This window comes from Vulpes lagopus, chromosome 10 (genome assembly GCF_018345385.1).
Source record: "Vulpes lagopus strain Blue_001 chromosome 10, ASM1834538v1, whole genome shotgun sequence".
NCBI classification, from domain to species: Eukaryota; Metazoa; Chordata; class Mammalia; order Carnivora; family Canidae; genus Vulpes; species Vulpes lagopus.
In genome coordinates this window covers 1298618-1314868 of record NC_054833.1, presented here as the reverse complement: position 1 = coordinate 1314868, position 16251 = coordinate 1298618, and the positions used below count along the sequence as shown (strand labels likewise).

At 39.7% G+C, this 16251-nt stretch overlaps 2 non-coding genes across 2 annotated transcripts; both read left to right on the top strand.

Annotated features, from left to right (window-relative positions):
- The first annotated feature begins 1165 nt into the window (after positions 1-1165).
- On the top strand, positions 1166-1247 carry TRNAS-AGA. Its single transcript has one exon. It is a non-coding gene; the product is annotated as a tRNA-Ser (tRNA).
- An 11716-nt stretch (positions 1248-12963) lies between these two features.
- On the top strand, positions 12964-13045 carry TRNAS-AGA. The gene has a single exon. It is a non-coding gene; the product is annotated as a tRNA-Ser (tRNA).
- Positions 13046-16251: the final 3206 nt, after the last annotated feature.

Below are 16251 nucleotides of genomic sequence, written 5' to 3'. Positions count from 1 at the left end.
AAAAAAAAACTTAGTTTGTCCTTTCAACATTAAATGGACATTTGAGTTGTTTCCAAAGGTTTTGTTTCCTGCCACTTGCCATGGATTCTCATCCTTTACCTAGATCCACTCCTCCATTAAAAAAAATTTTTCTGTCAGTAAAACAGTTGTCCGTACCTTGCTCATTGGTACCCTAGAACAGCCAGTTGATTAATAATTTTAGTTCAAAGAGTGCATCACTCTTTGCTGTTTTGAGGCGTGGGGTTTTTTTTGTTGTTGTTTTGTTTTGTTTTTTATCACAGAAGGTCCGGGGTATTTCTTCGGTGTCTAACCTTAATGAAAGCTGGGGTTCCAAATGACTTAAGCAAAAATAAAACAGCCCTACATGCTTGATAAAAAGTGTACGCCAAATAAAAAGTAAGTGACATGTATAAATTATGGATGATAACTAGTTCCCGTCTGTCCCTTCAGGGCTGGCTGTCCCATCAATGCACACAATGCATGTCTCTCCCCTTCTCGTCTCTTCCTTCTCTGCGTTCGGGCGACGTGATTTCTCCATTTGCGGTCGTTCTCTTCTTTCCTTAGATTAGCACACGAGCCCCAGTAGACAAAAACCGGTGCACGGGACGGGCTCAAGGAAAACACCTGTACCCCCAGCCTCAGCCCGCAGCCTGAAACCCAAGACGAGGAAGGGAAAACATGCGAGCATTCGCGAAACTGAGAAAACGAGGGGCTGCTTTGGCCAAGATTCAGACCAGAGTCGTTCTCGAGGACGGTGGCCGGGCTTCGGGCACCTGGGACGCGCGCCTAGCGGACGCGGTGGGTCCCCGAGCGGCTCCGCAGCCCTCCCGGCGCCCTCCACCCTGGACACCCGTCAGCGGCGAGGGGCGCCCATCCACTCCGCTCCCCTCTCGGGGGCCACGGCGCCCCCCCAACCCTCCCCGGGGACCATGGCGGCGCGGCTCCGGGCTGGAACCGCGGCAGGGGGCACTGGGGATCCCGCTCCCGCGGCCCGAGCGCGTGGCCGCCGCCCGAGGACGCCCCTCCCGTCGTCCCGGGGGAGCGCAGGGCTTTCCGGAACCATCTGCAGAGGACCTGCCTATGCACTGGCGATCCTTTTTACCCCGTCCGCTCCCTAGGCTGGTGCAGTTTCTAGTACGGACTTGAGTAGCCACTTGAGGGCCGTGTAGTCGTGGCCGAGTGGTTAAGGCGATGGACTAGAAATCCATTGGGGTCTCCCCGCGCAGGTTCGAATCCTGCCGACTACGCGTGTTTTTCTCCGCTTGGCACCTGAGGTCTCCTCAAAGACAAAGCCTGGCCTCGAGTCTGCTCTCTGTGAACAGGACTCTCTCTCTTGTCCGAGGTCCTCTTTTACTTGGGGAACCCGGCCCGGAGCTTTAGCGGACGCGGCTCAGGGTTAGCCACTCCCTCCCCCCTTTTGAGTGTAGACACAGGCGCAGGCAGCTGGGCCCCACAGAGGCCGCTCCACCAGAGCATCCTCCCGCCTGAGACACACGGCCGCACGGCGAGCTCTGCGGCCAGGCGGGAGCCCCGTGCGCTCGGCGGCGGCGGGGCTGGAGGAGGGAGCGTCCACCAGTTGCATTACGGCACGAGAATACAAGCCCGCCGCGGAGCTAAGGAATCCAAGAAGCAAAATGTCTTCCCTACAGAGGCGGTGCCAGCGGAGGCCCGTGACCACGTGGTTGACTGGGCGACCAATCAGAATTGCCTTCGGAAGTGACGCGCTGGGGCGGGCGCCGAGTCATCAGTCCCGTGACCCTCAAAAATGTGTACTCTGCCCCTGACCAGAGGAAACCTCAGACAAACACAAATGAAGGGCCTTTCTGCAAAATAACTGTACTCAAAAATAGCACTATTATGAAACACGAGGAAAGACTAAATGTTTCAGGTTTTAAAAACGTAATACAACACATAATCTGGTACATTCTTTTGATGTATATGGCATTATTGGAACAATTGGTAAAATCTGAATAGAGAGCATGATTAAATAATTTTATTTTACCAGTGGTAATTCCTAAATCTATTCATTGTTCTTTGGGTATGTAAAAAGAATGCCTTTAAGAAAGTACCGAGATACTTAAGGGAAAAGAGTGTTTTCAAACTCCATCTCCTACAGCTTCAGAAAAAGCGTATGTGTATAATATATACTTTTCTCTCATCTATGACAGAAAAAGAAAAGAGTTATATGCTAAAATTTGGGAATGGATTGAAGGATAGCCAGAAATTCTTTACATTATTGTAACTTCTGTCAGTCTGAAATTATTTCAAAATATCTACAATGAACCCAAGTTTGGGAACATGACAAAGATGTCTATCATTTATTCTACCCAGCATGGTGCTAGAAGTAAAGTCTAGCACAATACAACAGGAATAATTGATATTAATATTGGAAAATAAAACCTTCACTATCAGAGGATAACTTGATTATGAATGTACCCACTGAAAAAGATCTAAAAACTATTGTTAGTTAAATGAATCCAATTACTATTAGCTACTATTTAGAAGGTTATTGCCTTCGTGGTCAATATATAAAATATCAGGTGTATGAATATATTCTAGCAACAAGCAAATGAAATATAGAATTTTCTGAATTCCATTTTCAATAGTATTACAAACATTATTTAGGAATAAGCCTGAAAAATATCGTGCAAGAAGACTACATTAAAAACAACAAAACATTGCTGGATAAAATAAGGAGACCTAAAGAAGTGATATGCCAGGTTTGTATGTGGAATGACTCAATACTGTTAGGAGGTCAATTCTTCTTAAACTGATTAATAGATTCAGCGAAGTCCCAATTAAAATCTCAGAGAGTATTTTTGTGGAAATTGATTCTGAAATATTATATTTGTAAATGCAAAGGAACTTGAAAAGTCAAGTCAATATTGAAGAATATAAACTAAATTGGAAGACTTATGCTAGCAATTTACAAAATAAGTCTTAGGTAAATTCAGTCAAGCGAGGGTGGTCTTTTTAATAAACAACAGTACAACATTTTGGGAGAATAAAATAAGCCTTAATTTCCTACTTCACATTATAAACACATTCTAAACAAAACTATTTAGTGATAAACCTAAACTATTGTGTGACAGAAAAAACAACCGTTTCTAGAAGAAAAACATCAGAATATGTTCATGGGCTTGGGGTAGATGAAGATTTCTCAGGCAGAACATAAATCCGAATCATAAAATAAGAAGTTGATGAGCTAGACACTTTAAATGAAGGATGTATTGGTTGTAAGACACTATTTAAAAAGTGAAAATACAAGCTGTGGAAGGAGAGGAGGTATTTGTGATATACACATATACCCATCAAATGATATATGAAGAACCTCTATAAATCAATAAGAATAGACAACCCAATTTGAAAATGTCCAGAACACTTGGCAGACACTTTATGAAAAAGATTCAAAATGGTCAATAAGCATATGAGAAGACATTCAACACCATTAGTCATGAGAGTAATGCAAATCAAAACCAAAATTAGATAGCACTACACACCAACCAGAATGACTAAAATTTAAAACTGTGACAATACAATGGGTGGTAAAAGTATTTTTCACATTGTTAGTAGAAGTATAAATTAGTATAACCACTTGGAAAAAATGTTTCACCATATCTATAAAAGCTAAACGTAATAGTCATATAACCCAGATACTACACAATTTGATTATAAATCAACATAAATAGCATGTACATGCACGTTCATAACTACTTCATTTTAATAATCAAAATCTGAAATCATGGGTACCTGGGTAGCTCAGTGGTTAAGCGTCTGCCTTTGGCTCTGGTTGTGATCCTGGGGTCCTGGGATGAAGTCCAGCATTAGGCTCCCCACAGGGAGTCTGTTTCTACCTCTGCAAATGTCTCTGCCTCTCTCTTTGTGTCTCTCATGAAAAAATAAAATCTTAAAAAAAAAAATCTGAAATCACCTAAGTGTCAGTGACAGAATGGAAATGTAGAATAGTATACAGTCAGCATAAAGAATAACTACTGATAAACCCAATAACATGATTAAGTCTCATAATATCACTCAAAAAAAGACACAGAAGAGTACACACTATACTTATAAGAAGTATAAAAACAGCAAATCTTATTTATGATGATAGAATGATTGTCCTTAGAGGGAGGGCACACACTGACCAGGATGAGACTAATGAAAGCTTGTTATCCTGGAGAAGCTATTCTATATTTTGAGCATGGTGATGGTCACACAGCTATAACTGAAAATTGATCAAACTATATAATTAAGATTTGTACTCTTTACCGTATATAAATTATACCTAAATTTAGAAAATGAGAAAAATTGAGGCAAAATAAGGATGGCTTAACTCAAACAAAAACTGGGAGAATCCTTCATTAGCAAATGTGCATTACAAGACATAATAAAGGGTATTCTTAATGCCAAAGAAAAATAAAAAATCTGAAAATTGTACTTAATAGGTTAATTAACATGGTAGCTAGTATCATAGTCAACATACAAAAAACATATATATTTATATGTTCCAATAACCATGAAGTGAAAATTAAAAGTTCCAATTTCAGGGCATCTGAGTGGCCCAGTCAGTTGAGTGTCTGCCTTCAGCTAGGCTCAGGTCATGAGCCCCCAAGTCAGGCTCCCTGATCAGTGGAGAGTCTGTTTCTCCCTCTCTCTCTGTCACTCCCTCTGCTTGTGCTCTCTCATTCTCTCTCAAATAAATAAATAAAGGCACTTTAAAAGTTCCAATTTCAATAGCTTAAAAACTTAAAACACCTAGAAGTAAATCTAATAAAAGATAAGCAAGATACGTGCACTGAGATCCTTCATGTATAACTGAAAATTAATCCAGAAAAAGAAGTAGAACTATAGAAATATTTACCAATCTAAAAAGTGGCAAAGGAGCAGGAATGGTAAAACAAAGAACCAATTGGGAAAATTAAAAGAATAAGAAGCAAAACTCAACTAAATACATATTTATCTTTAACATAAGCAGATTAAATATTGCAATTAAAAGGGAAAAAAATGTCATACAGGAAAAAATTTACCCAAAGCCATTTGCTTTTTATAGAGCATCCAATTTAAACATACAGATTTTTAAAAATAATTAAAGCAAAAGAATGTAAGACATAGAATAGCCAAAAAAGATAAACCAGAACCACTTTAGTGATAATAACTTGAATTTATAGCCTTTAAAAAAGAAGCACTACTAAAAATAATGGAACTATTTCATAATCTCCAGAGTAAATTTAGTAAGAAGATATTATAATCCTATATTGTACACACATAATAACAACTTCAAAGTATAGAAAACAAAAGACTGACAGAGCTAAATGGAGAAATACAAAAATCCATAATCATAGTTGAATACTTGAATGCTTCTATAGATATAACAAATGGCACAAAAATGTAGTATGGAAAAGTAAGTTAAATTTAGTGAGGAAATTTTAAGTGATTGGATTAATACTATACCCAACTGCAGAATATCTTAACTATTGAGGTATACATGCAACATTTAACAAGATAAGCAAATGGTGAGCATTATGCAAATCTCAACAAATTTCAAAGATAGTAATCACACAGAATATGTTCAGCACAGTATAATTAAATAAAAGTCAGCATTAATAACATAAACAAATGGAAAATTCCCAAATGTTATAAAATTAAGCGACAGAATGCAAAATATTATGGTCAAATAAGTTTTAAAAACTATAAAATATTTTTAACTGAATGATAATGAAAATAAGATATATCACTTCAGCTCCAATCTATTGGAAGAGGAGAAAATTTGAAAGGTAATGATCTAAGCTTTCAGCTCAAAAACCTAGTTTTAAAAATCCAGTAAATTAAACTTTTAAAACTTAGAAGGAAAAAATAGCAAGAGCTATAATCAAAAAGAAAAAAAAATAGAAGAAATAAATGAACAAAAATTTGCTTTTCAGATAGTAAAACTGTTACCCCAAATCAAAACTAACTTCTCTTAAGGGGGAAAAAAGTATAAAAAGGGGACATTAAAAATCTTACTGATATCAAGATTAGAGTGAAAGGATAAAATGAATAGTTTCTGGGGAATAAATTTGATAATAGAGGATAAATTATAGGTTCTTTCATAAACATGACTGACCAAAGCAGACACAAAGAGAAATTAAAAATTCAAGTAGCCTAAACTCTGTTAAAAAATTATTTTTTTAAAGATTTTATTTATTAATGAGAGACACAGAAAGAGAGAGGCAGAGGGAGAAGCAGGCTCCATGCAGGGAGCCCGACGTGGGACTCAATCCCAGGTCTCCAGGATCAGGCCCTGGGCTGAAGGCTGCGCTAAACCGCTGAGCCACCTGGGCCACCCTGTTAAAGAAATTAAAATCATAATTACCCTCTGTATTTATTTGCTATGACTACCATTGCAAAATACCACAGACTCAGAACAATAGAAATTTATTTTCTCACAGTTCTTGATGCTAGAAGTCCAAGATCAAGGTACAAGTTTGGTTTATCCTGAGACCTGTCTCCTTGGCTTGCAGAAAGCCATTTTCTCCTATGTGAGCACAGTCCTGTCCATATATGGTCTTTCTTCATATCTATTTGCATCTAGAATATTTAACACATAGACTGACCTGTAATTTTCTCTCTAGCAAGATGCTTATCAAATTTTAATATGAAGATATTGTTCTGGCCTCATAATGACAGTTAGGAAGTGTTTTTATTTTTTCTGTTTCCTGAAATATTTTATGTATGATATTAGTTCTTCATTAATGTTTTAAAACTGCAACAGTGAAGCCATATTTTCATAGTGTTTGCTTTGTGAAAAGGTGTTACAAACTGAATTGTGTTTCCTCCCAAATTCAAATGCTGAAGACCCTGAGATCAAGAGTTGCATGCTCAACCAATCAAACCAGCCAGGAACCCCCCACAATTATGGTAAATATTTAACACTTTTTTAAAAAAGATTTTATTTATTTATTCATGAGAGACACACAGAGAGAGAGAGAGTCAGAGATGCAGGCAGAGGGAGAAGCAGGCTCCATGTAGGGAGCCCGACGTGGGACTCGATTCCAGGTCTTCAGGATCACACCCTGGGCTGAAGGCGGCCCTAAACTGCTTGAGCCACCAGGGCTGCCCAATATTTAACACTTTCTCCCAGATATTGGGACCAAGATAAGCATGACCACTGTCACCATTGCTATTCAAAATTGTATTGGCATCTTAGCCCATGAAACAAGACATGATAAAGAATTAAAAGATGTTAAGATTAGAAGTGAAGAAATAAGAGTGATATCATTTGCAGATGATATGATTACATGCTTGGAAAAATCCCCTAAATCTACAAATTATTAGAATTAATAAGTAAAAATAGCAAATTTGCTGGATACAAAATGTTGTATTCATATATACTGGCAAAAACAGATAATTTTTAAAAATATCATTTACAATAGCAATAAAACTGTGACTAATCTAATGATAAATACAATAATAAATGAAATTAAAATGTGCAAGATTGTTACATTAATAGCTCCAAATCACTGTGCAAATAATTTTTAAAGTTATCTAAATAAATGAAAGGATATACCATATTCATTGATTGAAAGACACAGATTCAATGTAATTGAAATAAAATATTCAAACATGACTTTTGGTAGAATTGACAAACTAAGATGTAATTGCAAGTGGAAAGGATCTAGCATAGTCAAGGAAATCTTGCAGAAGAACAAATCTGGAGGACTTTCACTGCCAAATAGCAAGACTTACCCTAAAGCAGTTATATTGATTTAAAAAGTGTGTTGCTAAAAAAATAAATTAATTAAAAAATAAAAAAATTAAAAAATAGTGTGTTGCTGACATAAAGACAGATAAAAAGATTAATGGAACAAAGTAGATATGCCTACATGAAATCACAAACATTTAACTAAGTGTCACTGCAATTCAATGGGGCAAATGATAGATTTTTCCAAAAGCAGAGCTGAGTCGACTGGACATACAAAGGAAAACAGTGTTTTCAATGACATCAATCTCTTGTGTAAACTAACTCAAGATGTATTAAAGACCTAACTATGTAAACTAAAACTATAAATGTTATAGAAAACAGGACACTATCTTCATGAACTTTGGGTTAGCAAAGATTTCCTGTTTAATAAGCAGAAAAAGCAATAACCATAAAAAAATTGATCAATTGGACTTCTTAGAACTTAAGAACTTCAACACATCCAAAGACACCATTAACAGTGTGTAAAGGGGAAAAAAAACCAAAACAAAACAGTGTGTAAAGGGGGCACCTGGGTGGTTCAGTGGTTGAGCATCTGCCTTTGGCTCAGGTTGTGATCCCAGGGTCATGGGGTCAGGCTCCCAGTGGGGAACTTGCTTCTCCCTCTGCCTATGTCTCTGCCTCTCTGTGTGTTTCTCATGAATACATAAAGTCTTTAAAAATTTATGTTAGAATATATAAAGAATTCCTTAAAATCAGTAAGAAAAAAGACTATAGGCAATAAATCGGAATCTGGCTGAAAAGCTGGTTATAGACAATGAGGGCCCTTTCCAAGGTGTCTTGTCAACTTCCCCTCAGTGTGATACCAATGTATTATTTTTAATTCTCTGGGAAGGTAGAACATGTCAGCTTCAACATCTATGCAGGGTATAGTAGATTAGCAGTAATCATCTAGTTCCATCTCCTGAACCTTCCTGTACTACAGAGACTAGAAGGTTAGAAGTACATTTCTTTAGTTCCCTTGCAACTAGGGTTCTAGGTGTGATTTATGCTTTGCCTCAGTTTTCAAATGTGGACATAAGGGGCCTTCTGGTTCTATGCTGATGAGCATGATCATGGACACATTGGATTTTCCCCAGTGGAATACAAATTGAGGAGTATCAGTGGTTTTGCTAATTCACACCTAGAAGGCATGGTGTGCTCCAGAACACTGTGGTTCTGAAAGAGTGGTCCCCAGACCAGCACCAGCACCAGCATTTGAAAACTTGTTTAGAAATTTAAATTACTTTGTTTGTGTTTTCTTAGATTCTGTATTTGCCTATTTGTAACCTGCTAATACAGGGCCAAATTAAAGCTAAAGTTTTTTTTTATGTCTCCTGCTATCCAGAGCCCATTCTCTGAATCACTTCTTTTTCTAAAACTCACAAATAAAGCCAATATTTCCCTGCCCTAAATCAGCCCAGGACCAGGTACCAGACAACTAGAGAGAGAGCCCAGATACCGCTAAAGCTCACTGGAATTATTCAAACTAGCCAATCCTAAACTCTTTACCTTGGCCTGCCTTTACGTTCCTGTGGAAATCTCAATGAAGACTATGGCTTATGCTTTCGCCTTGCTGACCAACACTGGTACTTCCCACTGTGACCCTGGGTAGTTTCTAGTTTTTAGGAGAACTATATCTAAGAGAATTCAAAACTGTTTCTAGGGAAACCATGAATAACATTAAACTTTTCTTCCAGTATTGACCTCTCCTCTCTGACTGACCTCTCTCTCATCGCTCAGTCATCTTCATAAATTAAGACCAGGGCATAAATCACTGACCGACTTGCTTTCTGCCATGACAAATCACATTCATGCTACATTTTGAGAACTACTGCCCTAGAAAGAACAGTGGTATTGCAGAAGCCTCCAGGTGCCTGAAATAAACAATTCCAGTGGCAGCATCTTAATTTCCTACTTTCATCTTTAAAGATGTATTTCTCTGAGAGAGTCTATGCATAAGGGGAGGAAGCAGAGCCCCAGCTGGGTGGGGAGCCTGATGCAAGGTGCCGCTCAATCTCAGGACCCTGAGGTCAGGACCCCAACTGAAGAAAGCAAGAAATCAAGAGTTGGATGCTTAACCGATTGAGCCACCCAGATGCCCCAGTCTCCTACTTTTTTGACTGTAGAGACAATATCAGCCTCTCTGGGAGACCATTTCTGCAGGGTTGAATTAGAGAGCTGGCACCTCCCTCCATCCCTCTCTTCCAAAAATTTTGTAAGGTTCTGGATTATTTTTTAATCCCCTTTTGCTTATAATAGGTTGAAATGTTTTGTTAAGTTAATTTTTATTGACATACAATATAGTATCAATGCTGAAAAGTAGATAAACTGTAATTATACAGCTCAAGAAATTTTCAGAAAGTGAAATTTTCAGAAATTCCAAAACGTATCCAGCACTCCAGAATGAGAAAAACATTCTCAGCATCTCCAGTGGGTCCCCTCATGGACTTTCTCAGCCATAACTACCTTCAACAATTCATCTTTCTGATTTCTAACACCATAAATTTGTTTAGTCTATTTTGAACTACATATAAATACAATCATGAGATATGCCTGCCTTTTTGTCTGGTATTACTTTAATATGATGTGAGATTTTTCCAATTTGTGTGCAGTTGAAATTCATTTGTTTTCAATGCTCTACTATCCCTTAGAATGAAAACCAATTATTTACCTTTTCTCTTGTTAATGGACTTTGGACTGCTTCCAGTTTGGGACTAAAATGGCTAGAATGCTTTTGTTTCCTGCAGATGAATTCCAATTCACTTTTGTCTGAATCTACTGTCCTATACCCCTCTCCCCACTCCACACATTAATGGGGATAAAAATAAAAAGGTGAAATTGTCAAGTGTATATTGTTTTTATTTTAATTAAAAAAATTGATTCAATAAATTCAGTTCATATTAATTGCAGCCATCTTTTTTTCCCCTGAGGTTTTTGAAAGCATAAAATGTTTCTTTTCTGTTATCTCATAGGTATTCAACTTCTTCAAACTAGAGTTCCAAGAAATTTACTTAAAATGTTATAGGTATGTTAAAAATGTGAAGACTGAAGAGGCTACTTTTAGACAACAGGTTTGAAAAATGGAAACTTGATGAAGGCAAATGAGCCCACAGTGACCACCTGGCTGAACAGACAGGCCCATCAGGTGACTCACTTCAAAGTATCCACAAGCCCTAGCTGATTAGCGGGCTCTTTACAACCAGGCACAGTTATCAACAAGGGAAAATCCCATACATCCCCATACCTCCTCACTTCCCCATTTTAAAATTTATTGTATTTTATTTATTATATTTTTTTTTGAGAGAGAGAGAGAGAGAGCATGAGAGCCCATGAGGGGTTAGGAGTTGGGAGGTGGAGGGGCAGAGAGAGAGAGAATCCCAAACAGGCTCCATGCTCAGCTCAGAGCCCCCTTGGAGCTCCATCTCACAACTCTGAGCTCATGACTTGAGCTGAGATCAAGAGTCCAGAGAGCTTAACTGACTGAGCTGCCCAGGCACCCCGTACTTTCCCATTTTGAATACAACCCCTATGCACTGCCTCTTTGCACTTTCTCCTCTGCTGCCATGCACCCCCCTTACCTCCCTCCCCCACTCCTCGCCCAGTGTGGTCAGTAAACTTCTATCTCCTTCCTTCTGCCTCCAGTGAATCCTTTCACCACCTGCACCCCGCCCCCACTGGCTTCCACATGATTGCGCCCCCCCCCAGCCCTGGCATATGGGGGTCCCCATCTGATTAGATATCGCATAGACCCATGAAAGTGTCATGATATAACTAATTATGGCAACATCTATATCACAACTTCAATTTTATTTTACATTTGCACTTAGTCATGCTTTTTAACGACTGATTATGTGACTGATACTCAGTGATAGTGTAGGCTGCTCAAATAATAAACTGCTCAGTTAAATACGGAGTCTGGTTCCTTTACCCAAAACTTAGCTTAATACTCCCTTCAGGGCAGACTCTCCCCTCATTAAACTGGGGGTTTCTTAAAGTTGATTTTATCTCAGTAGGAGAAGAGTTTCCCTTCATCTCCTTCCCACCTTCCTTCACTCTTCTCTCACCTCTCCTCCCTCCTCCTCCTATCTTTGCCCCAAAAAGTGACATTTATTCAAAGAAAACAAAAAGACAGAAAAATGTCAAGATGTCCTCCCATGTCACCTTTCCTTCTCCCCTCCTGCTCCTCTGCAGCCCCCCAGAGACTGAATCCTGGCTAGGGCTAGATAGCAGGACAGCCCCTCTCAGATGAGGTCAGCAACCCTGAGGGGCATCTCCTTCATGCAGGTTCTATAGAAGGTCTGAGTGTCTCTAAGAGTCCTCTTGTCTTCTGTTACCATGTTAATAGCCACAGTCTGTGGCCAAATGGTCTACCATGATGGCCTCTATGGATACAGCTGCCTTTGGGTATACTTCAGTCCTCTTATCTGTTTAGATAGCATGAAAGATCCCCCTGTCTTCAGACTCGAATCACCTTCCTCCCCCTTTCCACCTCCCCTCCTTGCCCTGCTCTTTAAAAAAATACATTAAGACCTTCTAAGCAGGATGGACAAAATCAGTTTCAAGACTTGGGGAAACACTGTGACAGAGAAATGAAGCTCAAAATGTGAAAGGGTTGGAAAAACCCTGTTGAATTGGTTAAATTTGGATAGAAATAGCCCCTCATCTGCCCCAAGAAACCATAACAGCTTAGCAAGATGCTGGTTAGGGATGCATCACTTTGAGCGCCCCCAACCTGGGACACAAAGCCTTGGAAGCAGTCCCCGGCTTGGAACCGGCTGGAGCTCACTTGGAAACCCCTGGGGCCCACCTGGAACCCTCCTGGGCCCTCTTGGAACCCCCCTGGGAACCACCTAACACACCCCTCCCCAAACAGCCTGGGGCCCACCTGGAACCCACCTGGAGCTCACCTGGAGCTCATCCGCACAATTGGTCACCCAGGGAGGAGCGTGGGCTCAGTAGGAGAAGGCTATGCCCTAAGGGCCTGGGTGCGCATGGGTTTGGCGCAGGGGAAATTGCGCTCTGAAGCCAGCACTCCTAGTCGGTCCCGGGGCAGGCGGGGGTCACCTGCACTCACCTGGGACTGCTGGCGGCGCTGGTGCTCTGGGGTCCCCGGGGTCCCGAGGTCCCGGGGGTCGGCTGCTTTCCAATAACTGTGTCTAACAGCAGCGGGGCCGAGGAGCTCCAGAGGGTTGGTGTGCGGCGCCCCAGAGCTCCACCAGTGCCAGTGGGTGCGCTCCCGCCCGCGTGTAGTCGTGGCCGAGTGGTTAAGGCGACGGGCTAGAAATCCGTTGGGGTGTCCCCGCGCAGGTTCGAGTCCTGTCGACTACGGCGTGTTTTTCTCCGACACCGGAGGAGTTCGCTGGCCATTCCCACTGCTGCAGGGTGGCCTTGGTGACCGAGTGCCCTGCTCCGTCCCTCACTTATACCTTTGCTGCCACCGAATTCCTGTCCCACGGTTAAACAATTGTCTTCACAGGCAAAAAATGAAACACGAAACTAAAGAAGAAAGCCAACTAACTTATTTGAACGAAACGCCGGCCTCGGATGCTGCCACCTGTTTGCTGCCCTTGAAGCCCCACCTGGATCTTCTCCACACACGCACTTTTGTTGCGATAATACAGTCGTCACTTAGAAAGCCAGCTCGGTGAGATCCAGGCTGGGCTGGGTTTTCAGGAGCCCAGCCAGAGGTGCGGCACTCACCTCCAGCCGCCGAGCACCACCAGCACCGTCACCCAGGCGCGGGCGTCCCCTCCCGGGAGTACGGTTGCGCTTTCCTGTCCAACACCGTGGCTCTGACAAACCCTGCTTGGTCTTCCACTCAGATATTACCTTTCTTCTTCCTTTACCTTATTTTCTCCCTAGACAACCAAATGTAATGAAAAAGAAGCGAAATTCATAAATCATATGAGTAATACAAAAGGAGAATCGTGATTTGACCGTGGAGAGCTGTGGCAGACACCACGTTAATCAACTGATCCCAGTTAACATCTCCAGTATCTGGACAATCAACATCACACACCTCCCAGGTGTGGACTGCGACGAATACAACCTCATTTGTGAGATACTCTGCTAAAAGTGCACTTTTAGGGGGCATTCTATAAAATATCTGACCACTTTGTTTTTTAATGTCAATGAAATGAAAGAAGAAGATTGAAGAACTCTTTCAGATTCAAGGACTAAAGAGATGCAACAACTGGATGCAATCTATTTTTCTTGAAATAAAGGATCTGCGCAATTGGCAAAATATTAACAAGGTCTGTAGATTAAATAAGAGTTTTAATCTTGATTTCATGATTGTTCTGTGGTTAGGGAAGAGAAGGTCCCTGTTTTTAGAAAACACTGAAGTATTTAGGGGTAAAGGACATCTTGTCTGAAAGTCACCTGTCAATACTTAAGAAACAAAATTATATACGTGTAAATCTATCTATATGTATCTATCTACTGAAAAAATAAAGCACATGTCATAATTTAACATTTGATGAATATAGGTGAAGGACTTATGAAGATTCTTTGTACTATTCTTGCAACTTCTTCATAAATTAGAATTTATGTCAAAATAAAGAGATGAAAAAAGAAAAACCATAGATCAATTAATTTTAAAAATAGTGCTCATTGAAATAAAAACCCAAGCACAATTTGAACATTAGATGTAACATAGGTAATGAGAAAATTATTAAATGTGAGTTTATGCCTGATGAAAGAATAGTATGCAGAATTCTGTAGTAAGCAAGGAAATTCATACACATTATTTTTAATAATGACTGATGTTTAGGATAAAGGCACAAGATGGAAGTATTACACAGCAGTATCATGCATAATTGAAGGGTGAATATAATCAAATCATTCTTGGGTCCCATGATTTTGTATCAGGAAAAAAATAAACAGTGTTACATCAGCTTTTCCATGAAGTCACCATCCAAGTTCATAATCAAGAAACACCCTTTTAGGACAAAAATAAACCTGAAATTTTAATCAATATTTTAATTTAAACACTAATTATTACAATTATGTTACTTAAATGTTAGTGGGTAAAATAAATGAGTGTTGTGGTGCAGCAGGATTATTCACTAAATTATTTAGTCCCTCTGGTTCACATTGGAAGTAATATGCAGATGCCCACTTTCAGCTAAGGTTAAACATTATTTGTTTCTGTTTCTTCTTTTCATATACAAAATGTATATGTGTATAACAAGTGGAAATTAAAATACAAATATTTCATTTGCAGCTGAACCTTAAACACCTGGGAATAAATCTAACAAAAGATATGCAGGAATATGGATTAAAAACTACAAAATATTGCTGGTGGAAATTAAATAGAAGGAAATAGTATGTTTATTTTTTGAAAGACTCAATTTTGTCAAGGTGACAACTATTTCCAAATTGATCAACAGATTCAATAAAATCTCAAACAGCAAATATGTATTTTATGGAAATTAATCCATTGTTTTAAAAACACATTTGGAAATGTAGAGCAACCTAAAAAATGAGAAGCTATTGAAGAAGATAGCAAAGTTGGAGGACTGATACAATATACATTTCAAGATATATGTATTTATAAATCTATGATATTTAAGACAGTATGCTCTTGGTTATTGTCTATGTAAACTAAGGCAGTACGCTTCTGGTTATTATATATGTAAATATATTGGTTGTTACATATGTACTAAAACATTATCTTCTTATCTATATCAACTTAGCCAGGCTGAACTCCCTTTTCTGTATGTTTCTGATTGGATGGTCCTCAAGAGACATTCTTGGGGGCAATTTGGAGGGAGAAGTCAAGTAGCCATTTTGCAGCTCGTTCTAACTCACCTGCTGACATACCTCCTCAGAGGCAGCAGTTGGGCCTGCCACTGCCCCACCTTCCCCTGGATCCTCTTTCAGCCTCCTCTTTCTTGGATCAAACGTGTGTGTTTAGCTCTAAATGAAGGGCCCTGGCTTCCACAGGACATCTGCACCAAAATAACACAAATTTCAATCCATCTTGTGGGGCTTCAATTCCTACTTGTGGAGTCCAGCTTGTTCTAATCTTCCCCACTTTATATTTTTCTTCCCTTCTTGAACAAACTGCCCTATGGACTCTGAGCTACAGCACTTCAGCATTTACGTAGACTACTTAATCAGCTTCTACAAATCCCTCAAGTATATATGAATATATGTGTATATATGAATATATGTGTAGATATATGAAATGTATGCAACCATCTCCGTGGTTCTGCTTCTGTCATTGAACACTGATTGTAATTTTTTGTTCATGGATTTGTTCCAATTGTTCATTTGCATGGTGTTGACCAGGAATGAAATTAGTTCCAGAAATGTCTATATTCAAGAAGAGGATCATGGAAGAAAAGGATGAATAAACACTATGCAAAGGAAAGAATGATATACCACTAAAGTTTAAGGTCAGATTGGTGGGGGGCACCTGGGTGGCTCAGTCAGTTGGGCAGCAACTCTTGGGTTCCTCTCAGTTCCTAATCTTGGGGTCAGGGGACTGAGCCTGCTTGGGACTCCATGCTCACCATAGAGTCTGCTTA